The 13153-nt window shown below is 39.0% G+C and overlaps 1 protein-coding gene across 3 annotated transcripts in view; it reads left to right on the forward strand.

Moving 5' to 3' along the window:
- Positions 1 to 13153, forward strand: part of PRIM2 (DNA primase subunit 2) — a 291161-nt gene that overhangs the window by 34790 nt on the left and 243218 nt on the right. The window lies entirely within an intron of this gene.

The raw sequence follows: 13153 nt of genomic DNA on the forward strand, positions 1-13153 counted from the left end.
ATATAACTTGACTACATTTTAAATTGCAGATTTTGAACATGCATACTGAGCTAGCTCATGTATGATCCAGCATTGAGCCACTCTTCTGACAGTGCAAATGGGTCAGAAAGCAGCTGGTTCTTCCCATCTGGCATAAATCTAGCATAGGTGGCTCCTATTCTGCATGTCCCTGCTGTTCCTGATAGAATGAGTGGGAAGGAAGGAGCATGGGGAGAGCACTACTGTGCTTCAGCAATCCTCAGATGGCATATTGCTCCCTAGAAGGCTGTTTATCAGCTGGCATAATAGTGGCACTGCAACCTGCTTCTTAGTTGTCTCTCCCCGCTCTGCTGCCCATATGTCAGCTGTGCTCTCCAGATGCTGAGTGCAGCTGAGAATCTATGCTTAAATTACTCATTGGTTTAATCAAATACCACAGAAGAATCATCTGCGCTAAAATTCAATGGTTTGTCTCAACCAGTGTCAATATATGGACGAGAATGCATATAGCTCACATAAAGCCAGGAGACAGAGGACTGAGTCTCTATTGCTTGTTCAAGTTAAAAGAGAATTTCTAAAATCAGTGTAGTATTTAGCTAGCAGAGAATGAATGCAGTGATTTCAGAATGGGTGTAATGTTTGTATCATTACCTGACACAGCTATACCCTGCACCAGCTGGAATTTACCCAGACCCATATTTTACTAAACTACAAGTGGGAGTTTAAAGGCACAAAATGTGGATGGGTTATTGAGACTTGTGGTTTCAATCACAGAAATGGCTGCAATTTGATTTTCATGGGATGACAGAAACATTTCTGTTAGTGCTTAGATCTTTCTCTAAACAGGAGGGACCTAAAATAACTCTTTTTTTTTTTTTTTTTTTTTTTTTTTTTCTGGTAACAGATAATCCTATTTTCTGAAAAGTACAATAGCAAGATGATGGCGCATCCAAGGTGTATTTAGGGCTAAGAAGCAATCTTTCTGTCACATTAGTTTATTCTGAGAAAGTTCTGTGATATTCTGAATGGAATTTTTTTTCTTACCATCTTAATATTCTGCATATAAAGTCCATCGAGAGTTTTCTTTTTAAGCAGTTAAAGAAATCATTGAGATAGTGACTTGTTTTCGTAAGGTCGTTGTATTTTCTAAGTGTCAGAAAAATAAACCCTCTTAATTTATATGTTGTGATGTCTTCTCTCCAGTGATCTAAGCACTTTACAAACATTGGTGAACTAATCCTCAACATTAATCCTGTGAGCTACAGTAGGGTAAATATTTCCTACTTTATGGAAGAGAAATATAACACAGCACATCTGTGGTAGAGCTGAGAGTAGAACATCATAGGTATTCTGACTCCCAGACCAGTGCACTGAGGAACACTGGATCGGTGGTTAAACTATATTTTTCATAATGAGGACCACCTCTCATCCTATTCAGTCATATATCTCCTTTGTGGAAATACTTTTTAATTTAATTATTATAAGAAATTATTTTTAGCTTTAATATGTCAGTCTGTTTTCCTTCAAACACTTTTGACTTTCTTTTAATGCAATGACTTATGTGGTGAGCCTTCCCCACAAACATCTGTAATCCCTTGTATGCCTTCATCTTCTTTCTGAGGACTTGCTTCTACCATGGTGGCTTCAAAACTTGGCTTGCTGACAGTGGCTAGGCTTGTAGAGAGCTGAACAAGTCTTTGAAAAAGCTTGCTTGTGTTACTGTTAACTTCCTATGGCTTGTCTTCAGCTCAGATTGTAAGCTGTTTGGGGCGGGAATGTCTATTATCTGCACAGGGCCTACCACAACGGGGCCCTGACCTGGCTGGAGTTTGCTGTGTTGCCTTTAGCTTTTAATTTCATCTTCTTTTCTGTGCCCTCCTGCATGTTTTCAAATTGTATGTGATGATCTCCATTTCACACATTTCCCTTCTCCCGTGACTGAAAGATTTTGTCCCACTTGTAGCTCTGGTTTCTGAAAGTGGTACTTGTTTTGTCCTTAACTTGTAGCAGTAGGCTGTTCATGGAGGCAGCTAGGTTGCTTCTTAATTACTGGTAACTATTACAGGTCTCTGTCTGCTTTTTATTTTTTTAGCTGCACAGAGGAGCCTGGACATGTGTAGAAACAGGTGAAAATTCAAGAACTACCCGCTTTATATGGCCTAATGTCAGTAAATAATCCATAGGCTATAGTTTAGAGAACCATGTATGACATGGCATATGTTGTGGCTTGTTGCATTGGAGATCTTTTGTGGGGATAGGAAAATTGATGTCTAGCTTTTACACTTCAGAGGCCAATTTCCCTGAAGAGGAAATAGGAAGAATGTTACTGACCTGTTGACTATATTCTTGTAGAGGGGTAGGTGTGTGTATATTGTGATGGCAAGGGGTCCTCACTGACTGCTTTCCTCCATTCATTATGATCATCCCTGCCAGGTGCTGTTTCTGTATTCTGTATAAACTATTGTCACTGTAAATCTTATTTTTATATTAAATAGAACTTAAAAGAATAGTGTGATTAGTAAGAAATCATTTATTTCCACATTTAGGTAATAGATAGAAATTCTTATTACTTACTTTATTCTTTTTAGGAAGTCTATGCTTACACAAAATAGAAGAGTACTAGCACAGGTATGAGACCTTAGAAAACTCTTGTTCTCGCAACAAAAAGCGCTGCAATCCATATGGAAACCTATTTTATTGAGTCTGCTTTGTGGATAGTACATGTCTTTAAAATAGTGTTAAAAAAACAAACAAACGGTGCCCAGGGGCAACACATAAAGAATGAACATATTTGGAGAAGTATTGAGTCTTAATGGAAGTCTGCACTAAATTTGGATAGTGTCAGAAGTTACTATAACTTGGTTAATGGTGACAGAATAAAATCAGAAAAAATATATAGTAAATCTGGTAAGAAACAGTTCAAAATGCTGACATCGTGCTCAAGGTGGCCAAATAAGCAATTTTATTTCTATAGAACTGGGAGAGGAGTATCTTTCTTTGCAAACTTTTTTATTTTTTCCCTGCAATTGCTGCAGTAGTAGCTCTTTTGTGGAGATTTTCCCAGTGGTCTAGAAATACAGTTTATCCCTTCATCTTGGTTCTTGTTTGTAGTCCTGAAACTACAAATAACTTGAAACTTTGTTGTTGGTGCTTTGTTTTGTTGTTGTGTCCGTAGAGAAGTTAATCCAGGCGTTGACTTCATCTCTTGACAGAAGAGCTGATGTACTCTAAAAGTGGAAAAGAACATGCCTGGGACATTCATTGTTGTATAGGTCCTTCCACCAACTCTTCTTCCTTCTCTGATGAAGGCTGTACAGTTTTCTTATTCTGTTTTTGTCTGTTCCTGGACTAGCTATTCAGGCTGGGCTGATTGCCCCAGTATGAAGATATACATAAGTCCATATTTCCTTGTCTTAGCAGAGTCACAGACTCCATTAGAGAATTCAGCAATCTTTGAGATTCAGAGCACACACTAGTAATGCATTTCTTTAAAGAGGATATTCCTTTTTCTCCATACTTGCATAATTTAAATGGCTCTGTCATGGTAACATGGCTAGCTACACTTCTGTCCCCTTGCTAATAATCTCTCTCTGACTGCACACACTGAAGTATCAGGCCTCATACTTTTACCTCTTCTGGGGTAGAATCACAAGATTCTTCCATTTTTAGACTGGCCCTGAGCTATAATGTTGTGTGAACTGTGCTTATTCTAACAGGGCCGACAGACATGCAGTCTGGTTGTTTTAAAATCATTTTCTCCAAATGCTTCATTCCTACTGTTAAGATTAAACAACATTTTGTTTGAGAAAGCTAATTGGTCACTATTCATCATTTTTTCAATAAGTTTTGGAACACCAGGGAAGTTTCAGAAGACTGGAAGAAGGCTAATGTTGTGCTAATTTTTAAAAAGGGTAAATGGGATGACTTGGGTAATTATAGGTGTGTTGGTCTGACATCAGTCTTGGGGCAAGATAGTGGACGGGCTGATATGGGACTTGATTACTACAGAATTAAAGGAGCATAGTATAATTTAATGCCAATCAACAGGGCCGGCTTTAGGAACTGTGGGGCCCGATTCGAATACCTGGCAGCGGTCTGGGTCTTCAGTGGCACTTCAGTGGCGGGGTGTCCTTCACTCACTCGGGACTTCCATGAGACTGAAGGACCTCCCCCCCACAAAATGCTGGTGAAGACCTGGAGCGAATGAAGGACCCTCGCTGCCGAAGTGCCGCCGAAGACCCAGATTGCCGCTGGGTATGTGTGTATATAAAAAAACAAAAAACAAACCACTAAAAAGGTGTCTAAGTTTACAAGTTTGGTTTGTAAAAGTAATAGTGTTGATGTAATATACTTAGACTTCTGTAAGGCATTTGACTTGATACTTCACTGATTTAAAAAAAACAAGAACAATTAAAATTAACATGACAAGGTGGTTGAGGTAATATCTTTTATTGGACCTGAAGAAGAGCTCTCTGTAAGCTTGAAAACTTGTCTCTCTCACCAACAGAAGTCCAATAAAAGACATTATCTCACCACCTTGTCTTGCTGATATCCTGGGACAAACACAGCAACAACAACACTGTATACATAACATTAACATAGTACACATTAAATCAAGGGTTCTCAAACTAGGGGTCGGGACCCCTCAGGGAGTCATGAGGTTATTATGTAGGGGGCCGCGAGTTGTCAGCCTCCACCCCAAATCCTGCTTTGCCTCCAGCATTTATAATGGTGTTAAATATGTAAAAAAGTGTTTTTATTGTATGGGCGGGGGTCACACACACAGGCTTGCTGTGTGAAAGGGGTCACCAGTACAATCATTGAGAACCACTGCATTAAATGGATTAAAAGCTGGCTGAAAGGTCTCAAAATGTGATTGTAATTGGGAATCATCAAACAGGTGTATTTTGATCGATTCTTGCAGGGATTAGTTCTCTGCTGTAAACTATTAAACATTTTTATTAATGACCTGGAAGAAAACATAAAGTTATCACTGAAAAGTTTTCTGGTTACTCAGTAATTGGGGGGGAGAGACAATAATGCAGATCTGAATTGCTTGGTAAGCTGGGTGCAAGCAAACTATGCATTTTAATATGGGTAAATTTAAATTTAAGAATGAGGAATGTGGACTATACTTACAGGAGAGAGGGGACGTGTCATAAATAGAGAGTTAAGGGTTAATGTTTCCTTTACCTGTAAGGGGTTAACAAACAGTGAAATCGGGAACACCTGACCAGAGGACCAATCAGGAGACAAGATACTTTCAAATCTCGGTGGAGGGAAGTCTTTGTTTGTGTGTTCTTTTCTTTGTCTGTTTTCATCTCTGGGATCTGAGAGTGACTGAATGTACTGCAGGCTCTCTAATTTTCTATTCAAGTAGTAAGTGCAAGTAGAAAGGCGGTTTAGTGTTTTTAATTGTTTTTCTTTATTTGCAAATGTGTATTTGGCTGGAAGTATTTTAAATTGTATTTCTGCTGGAGGAGGCTTCTCTCTAGTTCGTATAAGCTGAAAGACCCTGTAATATTCCATCTTGAATTTACAGTGATTATCTTTACTCTTTCTTTCTTTTATTAAAAGTTTTTCTGTTTTAAAGACCTGATTAATTTTTCCCCAGTTAAGGCTCAAAGGAAATTGAGTCGATACTCACCAGGAAATTTGTGGGGGAGAGCGGGGAGGTGGAGGTGGAATTGCTCTATGTTTTAAGATTCAAGGAGTTGAATCACAGTGATCTTCCAGGGTAACCCAGGGAGGGGAAGCTTGGGAGAGGCAACGGTAAAGCAAAGGGTTTACTTTCCTTGTGTCAAGATCCAGGAGATCTGGGTCTTGGAGTCCCCAGGGAAGGTTTTGGGGAGACCAGAGTTTATCAGGCACTCCAAGTCCTGATTGATGGCAGCTATCAGATCTAAGCTGGTAATTAAGCTTAGAGGGATTCATGCTGGTACCCCATCTTTTGGACGCTAAGGTTCAGAGAGGGGAATTATACCATGACAGAACGCTATTCTGGGAAGCATTGACTCTGAAAAGATTTGGGGGTTGTGGTGGATAATCGGCTGAACATGAGCTCCCAGAGCAGCGCTGTAGCCAGAAGGGCTAATGTGATACTTGGAACAGAAGTTTTTACCTCTGTATTTGTCATTGGTGCTACTGAGTACTGGGATACTGTGTCCAGTCCACAATTCAAAAAGCATGTTGATAAACTGAAGAGGGTTCAGAGAAGAGCCCCAAGAATGATTAAAGGGTTGGAAAACACAGTTTATAGGGATAGTCTCAAAGAACTCAATATATTTAGCTGAACTAAGAGAAGTTAAGGAGTTACTTAATCACAGTCTGTAAGTACCTACATGAGGAAACAAATATTTTATAATGGGCTCTTCAGTCTAGCAGAGAAAGGTATAACCGTATCCAATGACTGGAAGTTGAAGCTAGACAAATTCAGACTGGAAATAAGGGTGTATGTTTTTAACACAGTAATTAACCAGTGGAGCAACTTACTAAGGGTTGTGGTGGGTTTCCCATCACCTGTCATTTTTTACTCAAGATTGGCAGTTTTTCTAAAAGATATGCTCTAGATCAAACAAGAATTATTTGGGGGAAGTTTTCTGGCTGTGGGTAAGTCTACACAGCCAAAAAAATCCCCGAGGCAGCAAGTCTCAGAACCCAGGTCAAATAACTGTGGCTTTCTCTGCAGGACTGAAAATAGCAATGTAGACATTCAGCCTTGGAGGGGAGTCTAGGCTCAGAAGCCAGCAATGAGGGAGGATCTTGGACACTGGGCTCCATGCTGATGTTGAACATCTACACTGCTATTTTTAGCTCCCCAGCATGAGCCTGAGTCAGTTGATCCAGGCTCTGAGACTTGCTGCTGCGAGTGAACTCACACAGGAAAATGATAAAAGACAAAAACATCCTTTCACCTGTGGCTGAATGCTTTTCACAAAGCGATCACTCTATATCTAACCTGTCAGTCCTCATAGGAAACATGCATAATACTTTCCAAAGATGAGCCTGGGAGCTAAAATTCATAACTTTGCTAAACATTAAAAATTATGGTTTGAATAGAGACATTGGATTTATGGCTTATTACAACAATCTGTAACCCACTAATCCCCCCCTTTTTGTTCTATGACTTGTGTTAATGGTCCGCTCTACCTTGAATGGTCCTTTACAGTATGTGCTAACTACTTATGCTAAACAGTCTGTTCCATCTTGCATTTAATTGTGATATTTGGAGTACCTTACCTAGACCTGAAGAAGAACTCTGTGTGGCTCAAAAGCTTGTCTCTCTTACCAACAGAAGTTGGTCCAATAAAAGACCCATCTTTCTCGCTAATCCTGGGACTGACATGATTACAACTACACTGCAAATATGGAAAAAGTTTGACAGTTATATTAAAAATAAATGTAATTATTAAACAAAAGTAAAGTTAAAACAATCTCACCTTCATTCAATATCACAAAAATATAGGAGATTGAGAACCACTTTTCAGATGGGGGTGGGAAGAGATGAGCAGTTCTTTTTTGAAGGTAGTGTTCAATTAAAAGCTTTCTAAAACACGCAAATGTTATTGCAGAAGATAACATAAGGGGAAATATCATAAAGAAGAAAATTTTGCAACTCTAATAGAAAATTTTGAATACATAGGCATTGTGCCAATTAATTGGGTACTTAGAATAATTAGTTTGGGATTAAAGAGGCAAAAGCAACTTTCACAAGTGCAATTACAATAATCTAAAATTTTCCTCTGGCTGGGACTGGCTCAAGTGACTGGTAACGGGATAAACCTTCTAATTTCTGTTTGAAACCAACCCATGTAGGTAGTGACGAAAGTGGTCATCATCTGAGGATGTTGAGGCCCATATGAAATATGTAGAACTCTTTTTAGTTTTTAATGGACAATTCTTTCTGGGTAATAAAAACCACTGCTACATTTGGCATGGACAGTCATTGGTAGTGTGATTAAAAAGCTGAAGACAAAATGGACATAAAGACTGAACTAACTTAGAGGTGTATTGATAGTACATTGTGGAGATTGTGATGTAACTTCTCTGTGCTTAAGGGCTTGTCTATACATACAGGGCACTGCTGTAGCTCGTCTAGTGAAGATGCCTATGCTGATAGGAGAGAGCGCTCCCGTCAGCATAATAAAACCACTTCCATGAGAGGCGGTAGCTATGTTGGTGGGAGAAGCTTTCCTGCCGATATAGCGCTGTCCACACCAGCGCTTATGTTGGTGTAACTTATGTCACTCAGAGAGGTGGTTTATTCACACCGCAGAGCAACATACCTTATGGCAACATAAGCTGTAGTGTCGACATAGCCTAAATAGAGCCTCATTTTCTGAGGCTGTCAGTCTAGAATTTTTAATAATAAAGTTGCTTTATTTTAACTAAAGAAAAGGAGAAGAGTGGTGGAATGTGGGTTTGGCTGGAAATAATAAATGGGGAGATTTTCAAAGGCACAAATGGAAGTTAGTCACTCAGCTTTTTTACTTTTAATGGTGTTGTACCTCTTAGCTGCCTTTTGTGCTTTTGAAAATATTCCCCAAAATGTATTATTGGTGGCATATTTTATTCTTTTCTGCAAGTACTGAGACCGTGTTACAGATGGAGAGCAGTGGGGGAGTAACTTTTCTCTGGACCTTGTTAACTAATTGTTTGGTTTAAAGTGATTCATTCCTGTGAAGAAGGACTTTAAGTATAGGGGCGGAGCTGTTCCATTTGTTAAAGTCAGTGCTCACATAGGAGGGGATAAGATGTATTTATTTCCATTTTCATGCTATGACCTTTTTTCTAGGTAGGTGAAAAGTAACCAGTTAAAGTTGGTTCAGATATTAAGCATCTTGATGATGATACTAAGACAGTGTGCTAATTAAACATTTTAAAATTATTTCCTTTTATAGTATCACTGCAGGACAAATGGAAAGAAGTCTCTAGCAGAATAGCATATAGCTTTATAATTGGTTAAATGAATAGCATGGAGCCAACTGACACTTTCTTCTCCTGAGTATTATGTCTTTGGTCATAATGTAGATATATTTAATCTTTGTAGAACCTTTTATTTTAATTGAATTACAGGATGCCTTTAAAGTGGGAGTGGCTTTCTTTTGGCAGCTATGTAAATATGAGCAATTTCCTCTAGCTGAAGTAGGGAATTGTTATTGTGTACTTTTTAAAGAACCTTGCAAAAAGACAAATTGTAAAGAACTTTGATACAGATTATTTGGCTTTGTCACCATCATCTGGTTCATGTTAACAGCCAGCCGACTCTCATGCAACCTGGGCCTGGGGCTGTTGTGCTGACAGGAATATCGAGTGGTCCCCATGCCCCAAGGTACTGTGATTGCAATGTAAAAAAGCACAGTCAAGAGACAAGGCATATCTTGTGGCAACTTCATTGAAGAGGAGCACTCCATGTCGTGCCTGTTATGATGGGAAACTCTACCCTGGGAAGCACTGACCCTGAAAAAGATTTGGGTATCGTACTGGAGAATCAGCTGAATATAAGTTCACGATGTGATACTGTGGCCAAAAGAACTAAAGGAATTCTTAGATCCATAATCAGGGGAATCTCAAGTAGGAGCAGACAGGTTATTTTGCCTCTGGTTTGGGCACTGATATGATTGCTGCTGGAATACTGTTCTAATGTCCACAATTCAAGAAGCATGTTGATAACTTGGAGAGGTTTCAGAGAAGAGCCAAAAGAAGATTAAAGGATTAGGAAATCCTTACAGTGGTAGACTGAAGGAGCTCAATCTGTTAAACTTAACAAAGAGAAGGTTAAGGGATGACTTGACTACTGTCTGTAAGTACCTACATTGGGAACAAATATTTGATAATGGGCTCTTCAGTCTCTCAAATAAAGCTATAACCCAATCCAAAGGCTGAAAGTTGAAGCTACACAAATTCAGACTGGAAATGAGGTATAAATTTTAAAATTAAGATTAGCTGGCCACAGTCAGCTGGCAACTCCAGAAAGGTCAAAAATATTCAAAAGGATGAAAGAGGAAAGAAAAAAATATAACATCTGAGAGGTATTTGTCTTCACTAAGTCACTACCTCCACTCCTGATGAAGAAGAGCTCTCAGATTCAGGCTCTGAGCAAGGCATGAAAAAAAGGCAGCAACAGTGATCTTTTCCCTCCCCCGTGATAAATTTGAAACATTATGCAGAAAGGTTGCATCTACAGCCAGATCCAAATGGAGAAGGCGCAGATGGACAAACCTAGGGGCAAACACTTGCCTGACAAATCTTTGCCTGGGGCAATAAACCTGCTGCACCCATCCTTTAATGTGATCATGGAGGAATGGCAGCTTTATCCATCCAAATTTAATTGTGTGTTCCATGATGACAAGGTGGTATTAAAGACCCTAGAATCTTTCTTGTTAAAGAGGAACCCATCTTTCCGTCTCCCCAGAGGTCATCCTCCTTGAATGCATGAACTGGGGAATCACGAGTAGGAGTAGAGAGGTTATTTTTATCTCTTTATGTGGCACTGGTGCAACAGCGGCTGGAATTCTCTGTTCAGTTTTGATGTCCATAATTCAAGAAGGATGTTGATAAATTGGAAAAGATTCAGAGAAGAGCCATGAAGATGAGTACAATATTAGAAAACATGCCTTATAGGGATAGACTCAAGGAACTTAACAAAGTGAAGGTTAAGGGATGATTTGATTACAGTCTATAGTACCTGCTCCAGGGCCCTCTATTTAATAATGAGCTCTTCAGTCTAGCAGCGAAAGGTATAACCCAATCCAGTGGCTAAAAGTTGAAGCTAGACAAATTCTCACCAGAAATAGGGCATACATTTTTAGCAGTTAGGGTAATTAACCCATTGGAACAGTTTACCAAGGGTTGTGGCAGATTCTCTGTCACCTCCAATTTTTAAAGCAGGTGGTGTTTCCTAAAAGAGATGCTCTAGAAATTTGACAGTCTATACTATTATGGTCACCACTTGGTACAAAATTTATCATAGTCTTGTAAAAGTATGCCTTGTTGAGGTATTTAAAAAAGTCATAATCTGCTAAATATCCTTTATCCTGTTAAAATACATGTAGCATCTCTATATACGAATTTATAAGATTCTACTGTATGATTGTTACTGAAATATGTTGTAATTCTGGATAACATCCACAAACCAGTTTTTCAGAAATAAAGACACACTAGCACCCCAGAGAGGTGTTGGCCATCACCTGCTTGAGGCCATCCTCCAGCAGGGGGGAAGATGTAAAGAAGAAATGTACATTTCATCACAGAGGCAATTCAAACCTCATGTCCACAACATACTGTGTGTCACCTTGAGTCAGCAAGGGTATTTTTAGCACAGGAAGTTGAATTATGAAGAGGAAAGAAAACACTGGACTTCACCTCCTCCCTTCCTTTTGCTCATGACATCAATAACTATCAAAGAACTGAATGAAGGGGCAATGGTCCCAGGCTGAAAGGAGAGCCAGCCTGTGAAATTTACAACAGCTTATGGTGAGACAAAACTTTTTGCTATTGAGTTAATTTAGCTTGTTAAGTTACGTAGTAGCTTGTGTTTTACTTCTTTTGTTTTCTTTTGTAACCAGTCCTGATTTTTATGCATCATAATGTGTAATTTAAATATGTCTCTTTATGGTTTATAAACTTATTTTATTGTTTATCTTAACCAGTGTGTATGGATTAAAGTGTGTGGGGAACTCAATTTGGGATAACAAAACTGACGCATATATAATTTTCCTTTGAAGAAATGATGGACTTTCTATGAGCTTGCATTGTTCAGTGGTGTGCTGGACAGTACAGGATGCACATTTCTAGGAGAACAAGGCTGGGACTAGGAATTTGCAGGTGTCATCCTGTATGTGTATGTAATTCATGAGTGACTTTTATCAGAGTGCTCATGTATTTAGTTGGGAGTGGATTTGCATACTGAAGGCTACGTGAGCAGCCCAGGAGTGGATGTTCTGACAGCAAAGCAGTTTAAAAGGCACACCAGGTTAGAAAATTTAGGGGACATAGCTGTTCAACGGTCCAGATTTCACTTTGGGGGATATTATAGAATTATTTTGGGGATGTTTTCTGGCCTGTGTTACACAGGAGGTGAGACTAACTAGATTCTTACAGTGGTGCCTTCTTGCCTTGGAATCGATCAATCCTCCTGTCATTCTGTTCAAAGCCACAACATCCTACAGAAAAGCTGTTGTGTGTAGAGTGCTAAAAATCTGTATCAAGCACACAATTGACAAGAAAATCAGGCTCCTTGTTTGTCTCCTTTCATCCAAAGTACCAAGGGATCTGGATATCCAAACAATTTCTAACATGGTTCACGTAACTATGCAAAAAAAGTTACATCTTGGGAGAGAAAAGGGACAATATATTAAACTTAGGGAGGCATAATTAGTGCCCTCTCATATCTTGCAATGGGATTTAATGTTCAACAGTAAAATAGTTATAGAAGTATATATTGTGCATTGTGTGAAGTGCATCTTTATCTAAAGAATAATAGGAGGAATTAAATTTACTTTGATCCCATTGGCTTACATGTTGCCAATACTTGACATTTTCTTTTATGACTAAATTTAAATCACACAAACCTTATATCTTAAGTTGTTTTATTTTTAATCCAGAAATAATTGTACATCACTTTAATTGAATACACTTGTTTCACTGTTTGAATATGTACCTAAAGAAATTATAAATATTGTTTATACTTCTATTTTCCAGTACAGGTCTGTCGCATCTTACGCATATTTAACATGCGCAATTTCAGCTTTGCGCGGTCAGGAGAAAGGAAAAAAAATAAAAAACCAGGCGATTCCACCAGCGTGAGACGTGAATCTGCTGTTCCCACTAAAATGTTTTTTTGTGGGGGGACTTGACAGCAACAGCATGTCTTTAGGCCTGTGATAAGGTTCTCCCCTATAATAACCCTGGAGGGTTGGCACAAAAACAAAACAAACCAGTTTAAATAGTGTGTCTGCCCCAGAGTGAGGGTGACATGGGAGATGCGAATCTGCTGTTCCCACTACAGTACTTAGTCCCCCTGTGCCTCTCATACTGTGCGCATCTCGCCGTGCTGAGTGAGATTCTACTGTACCTGTACTGTTTAAATAGACAATACATATTTTTCGTACTGTATAACATGACCCCTAAACACAAGGCACCTACTTCATCTGGTGCTCAGCCAAAGAAACAG

This window comes from Chelonoidis abingdonii, chromosome 3 (assembly GCF_003597395.2).
Source record: "Chelonoidis abingdonii isolate Lonesome George chromosome 3, CheloAbing_2.0, whole genome shotgun sequence".
Taxonomy (NCBI): Eukaryota; Metazoa; Chordata; order Testudines; family Testudinidae; genus Chelonoidis; species Chelonoidis abingdonii.